Below are 15,788 nucleotides of genomic sequence, written 5' to 3'. Positions count from 1 at the left end.
CAGTCTTGTAGTAAATTTTTCTATCATACTTGGTCCTTCGAGCCGGATCTCAACAATCTCCGCTTTCTCTTCAGGTTTCCGACCTGAATCCCTGGGGGGGGGTCCTCGACTCCTTGCAAAAGACCTCCACCGCTGTCCTATTAAAAAAGGACAGTTTGGACTTGTGAGGCCAGGTCGACTGGAGAGAAAGGCGGAGTGACGAGATCCGAGAGAACCAGACTGAGCACAGAGTCAATTCAATTAAGGTCGGTACTTTTGGGTAAAAATCATCTGGGATGATTTAGACCAGTTCGCTGAGGAACTGGGGCTTAGAAGTCTGTGGGAAGACTAATAAACTACCTAGCCGGTGTAACTATGAACACTTGAGTTAAGTGTGTGCCGATGAGGGCAATCTTTGAGCCGCTGAGGGCAAGAAAAGATAGATTATTGCAATAATAGGGTCGTGGTAATTGTTGTTCGTTTTGTAGTTGTCATTTCTTTGTAAGTTTTTGTAATCGTTGTTGTTGTTTCATTGTTTTTGGTAAAGAGACAGAGTAGTGGAAGAAAAAGGGAAAAAAGATTAGATGGGGTCAAGCCACTCTAATGAGGAGGAGCAGTATGAGGGAGATGTGAAATATATGTATGGCACAGATAAGAACAGTGTGCGTCACCTGGAGAAATGGAAGAAGAAATATGATTTTAAAGAGACTTTAGAGGTTTTGGGTTGTGCCAATTTGGTGGCGAGTATAAAAAAGGACTGTGAGAAGAATCCAAACAGACTTAGGAAAGAGGGTTATACAGAAGCCAAAGCTTGGTTGGAGGAGGCGAAAAAGAGACAGGCAGGGAAAGACAGAGCAAAACAATCAGAGGTTTTAAAGAAACAATATGAGCAAGACATGATTGAAATAAGAGAAAAAACAGAACAATTGGAAGAGCTAAAGAAAAAACAGGAGCAGGAAATGAGTGAAACAAAAATTCAGGATGTTAAACCTAAACGATGTTCTTTCAATCTTTCCGAGGATGACTATGATGTGGATGAGACGGTCCAGAGGCGCAGGCGTGACCACGTCGATCCGGATCCACATCCTCCTCCTTACCACCCAGCCGGACCCACCGAGCCCTCCTCCGCCACGGCTCCTCCAGCTCCTCTTCCCGAACCCGAGCACCCCTCACCTCCGCCTCGCAACCGCCCTATCTCACGTTGTGAGGAGCCCTCCGACTCCCTGGGGTACAAACTGCTAAATGCAAAAGAAACCGACCAGGCAGAGTCCCAACAGGAGGCCCATTCCACGAGATCGGGTAAGATATACAAAGAATCTTATCCTATGATTGAAATGCCAAATCCTAGAGCAGGTGATGCCATTGTCGGTCAACCCGAGGGGACAGTTTATCCTCCCACGATGCTAGTATATAGGCCATGGAGCCAGGCTGATGTTATTAGAGCAACAGAGGGGATCAATCACCCAAGGGAAAACCCTGGTGAGTGTATCCGCCAGCTTCGCCAGCTGTTTACCGGCTATAAAAGTCATTTACTGGAGGTGGAAGCATGCGTAAAAAGGGTGATTGGGGTAGATTGGTGTCTGGTAAATGCAAATTGGAATACTTTTGTTGAAAACCAGGTTCCAATGACGTATGCTCATGCAGAGTATGCGCCGCGTTTAACCAGCCTCCTCAATAATATACGGGATGCCTTTGCAAAAAGAGCTGATTGGACAAGAATATATGATTGCAGGCAAGGAGACAATGAGGAAGTCCTGTCTTATTTTGCGCGATTAAAAGTGATATTTGATGCAAACAGCGGAATTACCGTTGTTGAGAATATTGATGGGGACTCCCCTTATAATCAGCAACTAAAAACTGCCCTATTACAGGGACTGCAGCCTGCCATTGCTGGGTTTGTAAAACAACACCTGGTAGGATGGCAATCAGGACCCCTAAAGGCTGTTAAAGAGTATGCGGTGCATGCTGAAAAAGCTTTGAAAGATAAAGCAGAGATGAAACGTGCACAAAAAGAAAAGAAAGGTGATTTGTATGTGACTGATCTGTTTTCTTCTCTCTCTGAAACACTCTACCGAGGAAATTCGGCAGGGAGGGGCGGCCAAGGAGGAAGAGGAGGAGGGGGCCGGAGGGGACAGAGAAGAGGAGGGAGAAGAGGTGGAGGGGGAAAGGATGGGGCCTGCTTCATCTGTGGAAAAATGGGCCATTGGGCCAGGGAATGCCGCTTCAAAAAGGAAGGTGCAGTGGGTGAAGAGGTGGAGGGAGGAGGAGGATCCGACGAGTGGGCATGACTGGCCGACTCTGTGACGTCAGAACAATCAGGTCATGCAGAAACACACACACACACCGATACACATGCAGCTGAAGGAACAGAACACATTCTAAATTTGGAAACAGTAGAGGTTTTGTTAAATTCTGAGGAAAGACCAATAATCACTCTTTCTGTAGGAGGTAAACACATCAGATTCTTATGTGATTCAGGTGCGTGCAGAACAGTGATTCTATCTTCGGAACAGTTAAAATTACCTCTGTCAAAAAGAATGATTCTTGTTAAATCAGCTACAGGACATCTGTGTTCGGAACCATTAACATTTCCCATTCTTATTCAGGATCCCGAAACTAAAAGGAAGGTTTCACTTCCCATAGCAATATCATCCCTCTGCCCTGTGAACTTGCTAGGGAGAGATGTAATGATTGAGCTAGGGATAGGGGTAATACCAACAGCGGGAGGTATGAAAGCAGTAAGGGTGGGAGAGATGGGGTTCAATGTGTTAGAGGGGCAACTAGAACCAACTTATTTGTACAGTCTGGACCTGGTGACGACTAGGCCCGGTTCTGTTACCAGTGAGTTGAGAAAACTAGCTGTAGACAAAACTTCTCCAAGAGCACAAAAACAAAACCCACAAGACATGCATTGCACCATGTTTTATAACCACATCCCAGGGCCAGATAAAGACTATGAAGGACTCTTTTTCAAAAAGCCAAACAGCAAACTAAAACTCAACAAACTCTATTGGGATGCAACGGGGTTTATGGGGGTTGGGTGTTCTCTCCTTGAAGAAGACAGGAAACTGTATCGAGGGGGCAGAACACCACATGTTTCCATAACAAAGCCAGAGCAGGCTAGATGGGGGGATGTGGGAACGTTTGTGACAAAAGCTGAGATGCCAAACATCCAGTGGGTACCAGTGAGCAGTGATCCTGATGTATACTATTCGCCAGGATTACAAGCTTATTGTAAAAAACTAAACTGGTGTACACAGGCTGTAAAAGCCGTACACATGACTGAAAAACCAAAACAGCAATGAGTCATGCTTAGTTTGACTACTGAAGAGGAGGGGGAACTAAACCAAATACCATTGAGACTATGGTCTGAGGGCCCAGCTGATGTAGGATTAATGAAAGATGCATTGCCTATATCAATAACACCTAAAAGCTCGTATAGACCCTATCAGAGACAATATCCATTAAAACAGGAAGCGATTGAGGGCATAACACCTGTTTTTGAATCATTATTAAAATCAGGGGTCATCAGATCATGTCCAGACTCACCATGTAACACTCCTCTATTTCCTGTAAGGAAGGCAGCCCCTTCCACAGGATGGAGAATGGTGCAGGATTTACAAGCAGTAAATAAAGCTGTAATTCCTAGAGCTCCGATAGTCCCAGATCCACATGTATTGTTAAATGACTTGGAACCAAAATCAAAATATTTTTCTGTGGTAGACATAGCTAATGCTTTCTTTTCAATACCGGTGCATCCGGATAGTCAATTTTGGTTCTGTTTTCAGTTTAGAGGGAAAAAGTGGACATGGACTCGGATGCCTCAAGGTTATTGTGAAAGTCCAACAATATTTTCACAGGCCATGCAAAGCAATATTTCTAAATTTACCCCACCCCAGGGTAGTCAGATTTTATTATACGTTGACGACATTTTGCTCACTTCAGAGACAGAAAAACAATGTAAAACTGATACTTTAGCGTTGTTACAGTTCTTGGCACAACAGGGCCATAAAGTAAGTAAAAATAAGCTCCAACTGTGGAAAACTGAAGTAAAGTATCTAGGATACAATTTATCTCAAGCAGGTAGATCCCTAGACGCTAAAAGAAAAGAAGCAATCCTAAAGGCTCCAAAACCGTTGACTAAAAGACAGATGATGTCCTTTTTAGGAATGACTAACTTTTGTCGAGCATGGATTCCAAATTACGCTGAGATGGCTAAACCTTTGTCCCAATTGATTTATGGCGAGCAAATGGCAGCACATGATAAGCTAAAATGGACCACAGAAACAGAAGAAGCTTTTGTAAGACTAAAACAAATACTAACAGGTTCATCCGTGTTAGGATTACCTAATTATGAGAAACCCTTTGTGCAGACGGTGGACTGTAGGGAGGGCTTTATGACGTCAGTGCTTACTCAGGAACATGGAGGAAAACAGAGGCCTATCGCCTTTTACTCCTCCCAATTAGATCCAGTTGCTAAAGCTACTCCTGTTTGTGTTCAAGCTGTAATTGCTGCTTCACTTGCAGTGCAGGCTTCAGCAGCAGTAGTACTGTTTAAACCATTGACGCTAAGAGTACCTCATGCAGTGTCTGTACTGTTGTTACAGAGTAAAATAACTTTCATGTCACCAGCTAGACATTTATCATGCATGACTGTTTTGCTTTCACAACCACATTTGACTATAGAAAGATGTAACACCTTGAATCCCTCCACGCTGTTACCTACAGCTATGGATGGAGAACCACATGACTGTGTCGCCGAGACGGAGAGGAAAGTATCAGCCAGACAAGATTTAGCTGATGTTCCTTTAACGGACGCTGACATTGTCATGTATGTTGACGGTTCTTGTAAAAAGAACCCGGATGGCACAAACGCTACAGGTTATGCTGTGGTGACACAACATAAAACTTTGAGATCAGCACCTCTGCCATCACACATGTCTGCTCAAGCAGCTGAGATAATAGCTCTAACCGAAGCATGTAAATTAGGGAAAGACAAAAAGATCACAATTTACACCGACAGCAATTATGCTTTCTCTACAACACATGTTTTTGCCCAACAGTGGAAAAATCGAGGTATGGTGACTTCAACAGGAAAAACAATAATGCACAAAGACTTAATTTTGCGGCTACTAGAGGCAATACAATTGCCATCTAAAATAGCCATTTGTAAATGTGCAGCACACACCCGAGGGACTGATCCAGTATCCATGGGTAACCAAAAAGCTGATGAAGCTGCCAAAACAGCTGCCCAAATTAAACAACATGAGAATCTGATGACATCTAATATTACACATTTAGACCATGACATTTTGAAAGATACGCAAGGTACTGCACCTCCACAAGAAAAGGCAACATGGAAAACTAAAGATGCGAGACAGGATGCCCAGGACTTATGGAGATGACCTGACAATAAATTAATTTTGCCAAAATCATTATATAGATACGCTGCTATTTTGAGTCATGGATTGAATCATGTCTCAACAGGGGGGATGGTATCTATAGTTGATATGGCATTCACCACATACGGTTTTACAAATTACTCAAAAAAATTTTGTGCAGCATGTACTATTTGTGCTAAAAATAATCCGCAGGGGAATTTCAGACCGTCACGGGGGAAAATACCTGAAGCACAATATCCTTTTCAAAAGATATGTATGGATTTCATTGAACTGACACCATGTGAGGGAAAGAAATATTGTTTGGTGATAATCGATATGTTTTCAAAATGGATTGAAGTGTTCCCAACAAAACATTCGGATGCATTAACCGTAGCAAAAGCATTAACAAGGGATATTATCCCTAGGTTTGGAATACCGGAAACCATGTATAGTGATAATGGAACACATTTTGTAAACCAAGTGATTCATCATCTTGCATTGGTGTTTGGCATAAGTGTAAAAAATCATTGTGCATACCATCCACAATCAGCAGGGTTAGTGGAAAGAACTAATGGTACTATTAAATCAAAATTAAAGAAAACAATGACAGAGACAGGGAAGAACTGGATGTACTGTCTCCCTTTGGTTATGCTAAACATGCACATTCTTCCAGGGGTGAGGGGGATCTCACCATTTGAGATCTTATATGGAAGACCATACACACTGCCAGAATTGAAACCATTTATTCGAGATGACAGTGAAATGGAGGCAACATTAGCTGACTATATGGCAAAAATGTTAAAGAAGCAAGCTATTACGTCCTCCATCATTTCTCCTTCACAGGAAACGACCGAACAGGATCCACTTCTGAAACCTGGTGACTGGACCTTCATAAGGGTCATAAAGAGGAAGTACTGGCACTCTCCAAAGTGGGAGGGACCATACCAAGTGCTCCTCTCAACCCCAACAGCGATAAGGATAGCTGAAAGAGCTTCCTGGATACACCTGTCACATTGTAAAAAGGTGAAAGAACTGTCAGACTAGAGTTTGCTTTGAGTACCTGTCTAACCTGTTTTCCCTGTTTCCTCAGTGGACCAAGACCGGCTGCAAAGGGGGGCTGTTGCCCTAGGCACGCTCCTCTCAAACCGGTGAAGAATCAGACTGTTCTCCAAATTGGGTCCCGGGGAGTAGAAGGGGAACTGGGAGGAGGGTTCTTGGGGAAACCTAACTGCTGAAGTTCTGATTGACAACCTTAAGGTAACATTGCATCACCAACACCATGCAAACTAGAGACAATAGACCATGGCACCCTTTCAGACTCCCAGGACTGTGTGGACTGAGAGGGACCACTTGTGTTTTCCTGACTTTGAGTCTTATAGTTGTAATGACCGTGACAAGCTTGACCGCTTTATACGAATCTTACCATGAGCTTAAAGGGGGGGAAACAACTAACAGTACTGGACTGAAACGACTGACTAGAGCTCTCACACACGATGACAACGTGGTGGGAGGGGATAATCTGTGGTACAAAGCAATACATCTCTTCACACGGAAGGTGGGGGTCAATGAGAGCTGCTATGTGTGTGCGCAGTGGCCACACTCAGCTGGGTATACCGTGCCTGTGATTCCCCGGCCTCTGAATGTATCTGAAGTGATGGGTGTATTAATGGCATTTGCTTTCACAAATACCACAGATGTGACCGACACTGACCTGTCTAAGAACATGACACACATGAAGGTATGTAATCTCGCAGAGCCCCTGAAACGTTTGAATGCCTCTGTGACTGACTGCAGCGGGAGGGAGATAAGGGGGATGAATATGTCTGGGTGGGATCCTATGGTGTTTAACCCCTTATTTGAAATAAACCCCACCTGGCTTCCAGCAGGAGGTGTGTGTTTTCAGAGACGATGCAGGAAATCCAATTACTACCTGGGAAGAGCCCATTGTAATGTGACCGTGCCAGCCACTTGCGGGAGGAGGAATGGCTCCACCTTTCCGTGTTTGATGAGTGAGCCTATTCTCGAGAAGCTAAATCGGACTCGAGAGCTGGCCTCATTTGGAGGTAATAGTAGCAGTAAGTTTACAGCTATTATGCCTGATGCTAGTGGTTTTGGTAGTCTCACTGAACATGTATGGGTGTGTGGGAAACATGTGTACCAAGCGTTAAGACCCCTATGGTGTGGTAGGTGTTTCCTAGCTAAACTATTCCCACACATGACTATTCGCAGTACTCTTACATATCACCACACACATTATAGCCACTTCTACAAGTCATCTGCCCAATCCAGACGGCGCAGAGAGACAGACGACCAAGATGTGCGCATTTCTGGCGGAGTGAAGTTTCTGGGAGGTATACTGCCATGGTATGGAACTGTAAGTAATGCACACCGTATTGATGAAATTGCTGTAGAAGTAGAAGACTTGACAGCCCAGTCGGTAGAAGGTTTCAGTGCCATGGCAGCTGAAGTGAAGGCGCTCAGAAATGTTGCAGTACAGAATAGAATGGCTCTGGACTTAACTTTGGCAGCAGGTGGTGGTGTGTGTCATGTGATCGGAGCTGAGTGCTGTACTTATGTCCCTGACTATTCTGATAATATGACCCATGTTGTTTCCCATCTGAATGATCTTTTGGCCAGTGAGAAAGCCCTCGACGTGGAGGAGGCTAGAGGATTCAATTTATGGACATGGATGACAACAGGAGGGTGGAGAGCTGCACTCCTGAAAATGGTAACACCTGTATTAGGGTTTTTGAAGGCATTTGCTGTTTTTGTATGCTGTGTGTTGCCTTGTCTAAAAGCTCTAATATCCAAGACAGTGAATACTCTGGTGGGGGGGCACATGATGCAGATCGCACGACCAGCCTCTGATAAGAACGATGATGTTTGGGAATTGCTCAAATCTGTTCGCCGTGCCTCACCCTGCTATGCGGACATATATTTCACTGAGACTGACATTGACCTCTTTACTGACAACTGACTTAACGGCATAATGATTCACATACTGAAAATCGAGAAGAAGTGGTATTGGTGATGACAAATGTTTACTAAAACATAGCCTAAATGAGCAGTTGAATAAGAGGGTATAAATACATATTATTGCATGCTTTTATTGTTATCTTGTGACTATATTCATTTTGCAAGTAACTTTGTGTGATTTATATTTTCCAGGAGGATTTATACAGTGGAAACATGTATAAACAGGAGGGAATGATGGGAAAATCCAAATGTCTTATTCATTTTATGTCTCTATAACCAGTATACTAATGTCTTATATTCATTGATCGTACTTTTAAGGTGTTTAGAATGATTAGCGTGACTATTTTTATGACATGTAATAAAGATAAGTGCCTGTCCTACACTCTTGCTTTTAAAGGATTAACAGAGTAAAGGCCACAAGTTAAAAGGTTAAGAAACAGTAAATTTCCAAGCCTGTGTTTGTGAACTGTTTCTGACTAAAGGTATGTGAAGGTCGCGGAGAAAGGGAACGGGAGGGTACCAAGGAAAAACAGCCCCGCACCTGGTGCCCTGATAACGTGGTGGACAAGAATGATTTGTTTCTTTTGTTTAGTATAAATCTCCCTCGCCAGGACTGCCCCAGCGAGCATTTTTCTATATGACCCATCGTGGATGGTTGTGTATTTTTGATCTGCTCCTTCTTGCAAGAATAAAAGTAACTTGACTTTTGAACTTGGTCTCTGACTCAGTCTTGTAGTAAATTTTTCTATCACCTTTTTAGTTGGCAAATCCATGTTTTTTTAATGTCAAATGACAAAGAAATATTTGGATATATTTAGAAATTGTTTTTCATTCTGTAATGCAGTGGGGTGCCGTTCGCGGTTTTCTCCACTAGATGGTGCTGCAACTCTGTTAGTTAACACATCGTTAAAAACATGTTCTCCTCCACTACAGATCAGACTCTAATGTGACTTCCAGTTTATTCCCCTTGTTACATTTGAGACTGGTTTGTGTATTAAAGTATATTTAATCAAAGTTTTTTTTTTTAAATAAGTGAAATCTGTCTTTGACTCGTATTGGACTCTGTGAAACCGCGAGTGAGACCGACGCTGCAGAGGACCAGTCCTCTAACTCCGACCCATTCTCAGTTATCGCTTCTCGGCCTTTTGGCTAAGATCAAGTGTAGTATCTGTTCTTATCAGTTTAATATCTGATACGTCCCCTACCCGGGGACCATATATTAAATTGATTTTTGGAAAAAGGAGATGGAATAGGGGCTTGCTCCGTCCACTCCACGCATCGACCTGGTATTGCAGTACCTCCGGGAACGGTGCACCCCTTCTCTCTGTGTCTAACGTGAATACATTCAGCTCAATAGGTGAGTGATTTGTCGTTCTGTTTAAATAGCTACATTGATATTTTGTTGGGATTTTACACTCCAGCAATTAATGCATGCTTATAGTTTTTAAAGGCTGCTGGATCGTCTTCAGTCTCTCTAATCCCCTAGGACGAATGGGGGATTAGAGAGACTGAAGACGATCCAGCAGGGGGCATTGCCGCTCTCCTTGAGAGAGACAACCTGCCGTCTGCTCTCAAGGAGAGCGGCAATGCCCCCTGCTGGATCGTCTTCAGCCTCTCTAATCCCCTAGGACGAATGGGGGATTAGAGAGGCTGAAGCAAGCGGCAATGCCTAGGGACTAGAGAGACTGAAGACGATCCAGCAGGGGGCATTGCCGCTCTCCTTGAGAGAGACAACCTGCCGTCTGCTGTGACTCAATGGGGGAAAAGTGCAGCGTACAATGCAGCGTGACACAGAGTGATATTTTCACCTTGGATTGGTAGACAAAGAGGGAAAGGGTTGCCAAACCCGCCGACCCGATTGGCTGCCAGAGAAGGGCAACGGCAATGGTCGGACGTCCACCAACTGCTCAGCCTGACAATTTTATTTGCGTATCACAGAATTGCCTACGGGGGCATAAGAGGTTGGGCATGAAGGACAAGTGAGGCCTCGGGCAAGAAAGACACATTTAGTATAAAACGTCTCCCTGTGTGTTGAATCCGTGCAGATCCACCTTCTTATATACAGTCTATGAGATCCACAGCCTCATACAGCGTGTAGTTTGGATGATGTGTGGATGGCCCACCATCAGTCGGCGTGCTGTGTCTGTGAAAGACATCCCCGGCTCGGATCTGTACAACTCATACTTACCTGGCAAGGGAGATACCATGATCAAGAAGGTGGTTCACCCAGGGCGAGGCTCAGCCATTGCACTCCGGTTGTGCTGACCTCTGCGAATGGGGATGCGCAGAACAGGAGTGCAATTGATCCTGTACGCCATAGGCTTAGAGTCCACGTAGGAGAAATGAATAATTCTGATGTCACTGACCCAAGTAGTAATTTGCATATGCCTTCCCCCAGGCATTTTGGACCAGGAAGTCCAATGATTTGACAGCACACATGGCTCTGACATCATCAAAACAAAGGAAACAGTGACCTGTGACCTCTCTGTCAAGAGTTAAAGGTATAAATCTTGGGTATTATTGTATTATCACTGATCCAAAGTTGCTTTTGATATTAAAAACGACTTTTATATCTGCAATGGCACATCACAATTATGTGATCTGCATGCATTTGCACACAAAAGTATTAAATGAATTTATTGTCATACCTTTGCTATATTTCAAGTGTGTATATGAACAAAAAGCTATTCAAAAGTCATGCCATGCAATTCTTTTGCTCCCTTTCTTTCAATAACGTATTATTATGATTATCACTTACTCCTATGCCTCTTATGGTACTTAACTGTTTTTCCCTAGAAGCCATTTATTCTTATGGCCCTTATGACTTAACTTAGAGGCATTTATCCCTTTTATAGGCCCCCATATCTTCACTTTAAATTATTCTGGGACTTATGTTGCCCCTTATTTCTGATAATTAGGCTCTGTTATTGTTGAATCCATTCACAGACACTCCACAACTCATTGTGACTGTAGCACTGACCAATTTTATTCAGTACCACAGCAAACTTGCCAGCATCCAGAACACAGTAAACAGCTGCTGACAAGGTGCATGAAGTAGGACAGCAGTGTGCAGTGCAGAGCAAAACAAAAGGTGCTGCGTTAAAGGGCACTCACAGAGGACACCCCATCATGAAGTGCATGGTATTGTGGAGCAATACATAATGGCACAGTTTAGAGAGGTGAAAAGTTAAAGGGCACTTGTAAGACCAGAACACAGAGAAAAACCCCTGTTAAAGTGCATGAATTAGTGCAACAGTGCAGAGAACAACATGTGTCATGTTAAAGGGCAATTGTAAGACCAGAACACAGAGAACAACACACAGAATGTAGAACTGTAAAACATGAACACAAGAACTATATACACTATTTACAATGGGCCCTCAGAAATTGCACGAACAGTGCAGAGAACAAAAGGTGCTGTGTTAAAGGGCAATTGCAAGGCACAGAACAACACAGAACGTACAATAGTAAACACAAGAACTATATACACTATTTACAAGGGGCCGGCCATTCACTCCTCCAATCCGTCCACAACAGAGACAAAATGTTCATAGTTTTGGAAAACTCTGTTCTCCAGTCCCTTGGAGGGTGAACGGTTGATCGCAGGGCAGTATGTCTTTTTTTTGTATTTCTTGTGTCCCTGGATCGTGTGCCCGCATACCTTGCAGGTCGGGAGATGCTGCACCCTCGTCAGCTTCACGCCCAGCTCGGTGGGGTGGTCTGCAAGCTTCCTTTTGTACTGCGTGGATCGAGACCATGACGATCCTACCGCAGTACTCTGTCCAGAGGGCGGCTGAACAGCTGGCATGATGGGCACAGGCGGAGTGACCTGCGGGATGGATGCCTGACCAGCAGGCAGCATCGGCTGTGTGGAGGTGAGGCCCGCAGAACAGGAGACAAGGGGCAGCACAGGCCTGGTGATGGTGGATGGGGCAGAACAGGAGACAAGGGGCAGCACAGGCCTGGTGATGGTGGACGGGGCAGAACAGGAGACGAGGGGCAGCACAGGCCTGCTGATGGTGGAGGTGGCGGGGATCCTCATCACCGGCAGAGGCAGAAGCTGTGGAGGAGGCTGCGGCGTCGCCAGCAGCAGGTTGGTCCGACCCTTCAGAACCTTTGTGCCGGCTGTGCTGGGCGTGGGGACGTACTCCATCACAGGGTAGTCAGGTGGAGGGAGGACGTCAGGCTGGCGCGGTGCAGGAGGCAGCTGCTCAAAGGACACCGAGGCGGTCTTTGAGGTGATCGCTGGCTGCCTGGTGGCGTGCAGGTTCACCAGCCTCTCCTGCTGGCGGATAAAGTCCCTCACCGTCTTGGTGTTGATTTTGGGGAGAGGGATGCCTGCCTTGCAGAGGATCGGGTCCTCCACCAAGACCCGGTGCTGTATCCTCTCGTAGGCCTTGAGGATGCTGACCTTCTCGGGGCTGGAGCGAGAGGCCTGAGGGGAGTTCAGCCACAGCAGCTTGACCAGCACATACATCAGCCGGTTGTGCTGCGGGCTGATGTCCTGCTGAGCTGGCGCGTACCTTTTGGCCATCTTCACCCGCTGGACCAAGGCGGCGTCAGCCAGGTCGTCCCTCTTGGTCCTGCAGTAGAGGGTGTTGCCCCAGTGGGTTCGGTACAGCTGGTGGTACCGCTGTGGCAGTTTGTCATGCTCCTCCACCGCATTCCAGGCATCCAGGACGCTGTTCCTCTGTGCAGTGTTGAGGAGCAGCTTCTGGTCCGTCAAGCCGACCTCAACTAGCGCAGCACAGAATGCCTCCAGCTTCTGGAACCCGGGCAGAGGATTGTCACTGCAGACATCCTCCTGTAAATCATACATACATACATACACACACACACACACACACACACACACACACACACACACACACACACACACACAAACACACACACACACACACACAGAGAGAGAGAAAGAGAGAGAGAGAGGGGAAAGTAGGTAAGTTCAAATGCATACAGTGTCTTTTTTTTTCAACAGGGTCACATTTATCACTGTATTCTCTTCTATCAGTAGGTATTCTACTCACAAAGGCAGGAGGGTTGACCGAAGCAGTCTCACTGCTTGTCAGCGTGATGCGGGGCTCGACATCAGGATGGTCCTCCTCCTCGCTCTGGTACGCCTCATCGGCATCGGCGTCTGGGTCGGCCTCCCCAGGCTGAACGACCTCCTCCTCCGGCCCAGGACCGTCGTGGACGATGCCCTCAAGCGAGAAGGACTCCCCCGTACTCTGGCTGAAAAGGTATTCCATCCCCAGCAGCTCATCAGACTGGACATCAGCCGGAGCCCTGAAATTTTTCTCCACCGTCTCCCCAAACAGCTGCTGACAGCGGGTGTTGAGGCGGTCGATAAGCGGCGCAGAGTACACGCGGTGGTGCCGGCCTCCGCCCCCAAACACGGCGTCCGAGCTGCGGTCGGAGTTCCACCTGGCGATACCACTGATTAGGTACACCTGGTAAGGCCGTGCCGCACAGTGGGGACCTGAACATCACGACAAACCGGTATTATCAGATCGATACAATGTAATACAAATGTGTTGTCTGTTTTGAAAGTATTTTTCCCCCTTAAATTACCTGGAATCATATGCGGCAACGACTTGTGGAACCCCTCCAGGCTGTTGCTCCCACGCAGGCCCTTGTAGTACGGCAGGTCCACACCGTTGATGGTGGTGGTTCGGGCAACGCGGTACATCACCATGCCTGGTGGGTCCTGGACGCACTCCAGGTGGCGCTGCTGGGCTGCCCACATCTCATCAATGGCATCTGTAAGCACACAAACATGCATGTTGAGCTGTAGTCATTTTGCACGTGTGTGTGTATGTGCTTGTGTGTGTGTCAGGTTTTTTTTTTTTTTTCTTACCAGGGGACTTGAAGAGGCTGACCCCGCTCTCGTCAAGCCCTGCTGGACCCTTGAGCTCCTCGATGAGGATGTGGACGAGGCGAAACGTCTCCTGGGCCCCGAGGGTGACACGCCGGACGTGGTGCTTCAGCTGGTCCCGGGAGATGTAACGCCGGACCACATCCTGGTCAGTCACCACCTCCATCGTGGTCGGGTCTCTGGCCCTGACAGCAGTGATGAGGAGCTGGAGGTCCTCCCTGTTGTACGCCAGCACCGCCCCGACCAGCGCGGACTTGAAGGCCCCGTACTTGGAGTGGGCCTCGGTCCGCAGAGCGGCGTCGAATCGATGGAGCCAGTGAAAGATGTCCAGCCTCACCACCATCCCCTCGTCCACCCAAGGCTGAAAGAGCGTCTCCACCGCGGTCGGACCCTGTGCCTTGCAGCAGCCCCGGTCAATATACAGGATCCGGGGGACGGGCTGGTTGGCGAGGCGGAACCGCTCCATCAGTCCACGACACATGGGCCCCAGCTTCTCCACAGACTCCTCGCAGGTGAGCACAAAGGTGACTATCTGGGAGAGCTCGTTGCCGATGCTGGTGAACCACTCGGCCGAGCCCTTGCCCTCCCCAGACAGCTTCTTCACCACCTGCAACAAAACAAACAAACAAATACAGTTTAGTTTTGCATAATGTGGCGTTTCCCTGTGAGTACTTGTATGTATGCAACACACTTTTGGTTAACTTGCCTTCTTTGTGGAGTCCATTTTCAGCACTGTGCCGAAAGTGGAGAGGACCTGGCTGCGGTAGTCCGCCACGTTGTCTGCCTCGGCCAGGAGGAAGGCGTGCCGCAGGAGCCGGGCGCAGGGTAGCTCCCTTGGAGGAGGCGGCGCCTGGAACTGGCCGTGGCCAAAGGCAGGGACGATGCCTCCGGGTTCCACCAGGGCCATGAGGAGCGTGGTGTAGAGGTCCTTCCTCTGGTGGTAGTCCTCGAGGTGGTTCTCCTGCACCTGCCGCCACACCTTGACCATGGTGTTGCCCTCCGTCCGGTCACGCAGGAGGCGAATCACGGTCTTGTCCACCCCTCGCTTGGCAGTCAGCATGGCCGGAAACCTGGACCGATGAGCCTCACTCAGCTGCTGCAGGATGGCGTCGTCCCACGCCAGCCACCGACCCATGGGACCGCTCTCTCCACCCCTGGCAGCCTTGAGACACGGCCCGCATGACAGCACCTCTGTCGCCATGGTGTACCAGCCGGACACGTCACAGATGTGACGTACCTAAAACAGAGAGAGAGAGATAGAATCACACGTCAATCACAGATCATGTATGTTAATACTAAGTAGTCAATACTGATGTGTGTATCACTCTTAAGCACAGGTGTGAAGAGACTGAGCCTTACCCGGGTGTGGTAGCCAGACTTGGAGAGGTGTGTGTTGCTTCCAGCCCCAGCACACTTCTCTCTACGCGGACACTTTAGCGAGCAGCGCCACACTCCGACGGGGCGCCAAAAGAAAAGGCGCCCGCGGAAAAAGGCCTGTGGAGAGGGAATCCCGCTGCTGACAAAGCCGGGTGGCTCGGGTGGGTAGAACCACATCCGGTCCGACTTCAGCACACGCC

General features: G+C 47.2%; 1 non-coding gene and 1 pseudogene across 1 annotated transcript; both read left to right on the top strand.

The window, feature by feature from the left end:
• The first annotated feature begins 9,465 nt into the window (after positions 1–9,465).
• Positions 9,466–9,656, top strand: LOC133986514 (U2 spliceosomal RNA). Its single transcript, XR_009925538.1, has one exon. It is a non-coding gene; the product is annotated as a U2 spliceosomal RNA (small nuclear RNA).
• An 860-nt stretch (positions 9,657–10,516) lies between these two features.
• Positions 10,517–10,648, top strand: LOC133986492 (U1 spliceosomal RNA; annotated as a pseudogene).
• Positions 10,649–15,788: the final 5,140 nt, after the last annotated feature.

This window comes from Scomber scombrus, chromosome 9 (genome assembly GCF_963691925.1).
Source record: "Scomber scombrus chromosome 9, fScoSco1.1, whole genome shotgun sequence".
Lineage (NCBI taxonomy): Eukaryota > Metazoa > Chordata > Actinopteri > Scombriformes > Scombridae > Scomber > Scomber scombrus.
This window is presented reverse-complemented; position numbering and strand designations above follow the sequence as displayed.